Consider the following 1,863-nt stretch of genomic DNA (forward strand, 5'->3'; position numbering starts at 1 on the left):
ACTTATTTTGAAAAATCACCGGATTCTCTCCATCACTTCTGTCAATGAGTCACTCTTGTCACTGGTCAACATACACACTGGCTCCTAAGTGGCTGAAGAAAAAGATATTTGGGAGCCGATTACCCTCTCTTAACGTAATTTATACGGACCGGGTTGGGCCCACACAGCAGGTGGGCGTGGACTAAATTTTTCAGTGCAATGCTTCACATGACGGGATAAACCCACTAGCGACAACTCTTAAAGGGCTACGCCAATACTCATAGAATCTGGGGTTACAGTACGTAACCAACGCTTTTGACCAAAATGGCCAAGTTTGAAACCAACTGAGCGAAATCCCTAGGAGGAGGAGTTCAAATGTGGAGGCTGTAAACTGCCAAAAAGGTGTGAAAATTGGACAGGCTTTCCAAAATGGCTGCCTTCCTGTTTATCGTACAACGTTGGTGCCAGAGGGTTTTCTGTGCATCTTGGAGAATTGGACAAGTGTACCAAATTTCATGTTTCTATGACAAACTAAAGTTAATGCGGAGGGTATTTTGAAAATTTCTAGGTGGCGCTGTTGAGCCGTTTCTGTTGCGATTTTTGCCACGCCCTTAAAATAAGTAATTTTTCACCAGTCCTGATGCATCTGCCAAATTTGGTGAGTTTTGGGATATGCTAAGGCCCCCAAAACGCCAATACATTTGACGGGAAAAAAATTGCAGCTCAGGCCTGAACAGAGCGATTACAATAACAATAGGCCTTCGCAGCGCTTTGATGCTTAGACTTAATTAAAGTTTTGCACTTTGCATAAGTTAATGTGCTTTTGTGTACAATCTGATGTGAATCACTATCACTACGGAGCAGGGAGGAGGAGGATAAGGCTCAGCTGACCCCGGTGTAGGATATACTAATGAAATGAGAACTGATCCTGCACTTAATACACTTATAAATCACACATAAAGTGATTAAAAGTAAATATGAAAAACAGGTGCTGGCCATAAAATTAGAATGTTGTGAAAAAGTTGATTTATTTCAGTAATTCCATTCAAAAAGTGAAACTTGTATTTTTATCCGTTACACACAGACTGATGTATTTCAAATGTTTTTCTTTTTTTTTTTTTTTTTTTTCGAGAATGAATGGGTTTACCTCCTGGGTTTGGGCATGGGCTACCCCCTGTAGAGGGCGGGTACATGTCTTGGACCTGGGGGGTATAGAGTGCGTATCGGGAATAAGAATGAAAAGTATCGTTATTGTATGTCTTTGAGTGAGTGAATGTGAGATTGAGGTTGGGATAGTGTGATTGTGTCTGTGTATGAATGGGTATTTGTTAGGCCGAGACTCGGACTGCCCCCTCTTTCATACAACTGGGGGTGCTTGGCATCGCGCCCCTATCGCGCGGCCCCCTGGTGGGGTGTGCCCTTGCCTGCCGGCGCGCTTGGGGCCCTTGGTATCGGGGGCTGGGCGCTTGGGCGTGTGTCGGCTCGGCCTGGTGTCTGCCTGGTGGGGCTCGGGTCCTCTGGCCCTGTCGGGCCTTGGCCTGGGTGGTGTGAGTCCTCGGTGCCCGGACCTGGACCTACATCGGTGCGGCGGGTTCCGACGGAGGCCTATGAGTTTGTCGCTGTTGGCCCCGGGGGGTCACTGCATGTGGTTGCTGGTGGGGATCTTCCGGTTCTCCCCTGTGGTCCGTTCTGGGGGGTGGGTGAGTGGTTCGTCCTGTGTGGGTGGCCCTGGGGGCTCCGCGGTCGGGGTCCCTCCTGGGGTCTTGGGCTCTGGTCCCCCCTTTTTCGTCTGCCTCTGGTCTTGGGGGTCGGGTCTCTGCTGCTTCACAGTTACTATTAAATGTTCTATTAGAGAAGCCTTATACACTTATGCATGCTCACAAC

General features: G+C 48.1%; 1 protein-coding gene across 1 annotated transcript in view; it reads left to right on the forward strand.

Moving 5' to 3' along the window:
* Positions 1 to 1,863, forward strand: part of LOC119423587 (transcription factor COE3-like) — a 188,040-nt gene that overhangs the window by 155,122 nt on the left and 31,055 nt on the right. The window lies entirely within an intron of this gene.

This window comes from Nematolebias whitei, chromosome 17, assembly GCF_014905685.2.
Source record: "Nematolebias whitei isolate Nwh7 chromosome 17, NemWhi1, whole genome shotgun sequence".
Taxonomy (NCBI): domain Eukaryota; kingdom Metazoa; phylum Chordata; class Actinopteri; order Cyprinodontiformes; family Rivulidae; genus Nematolebias; species Nematolebias whitei.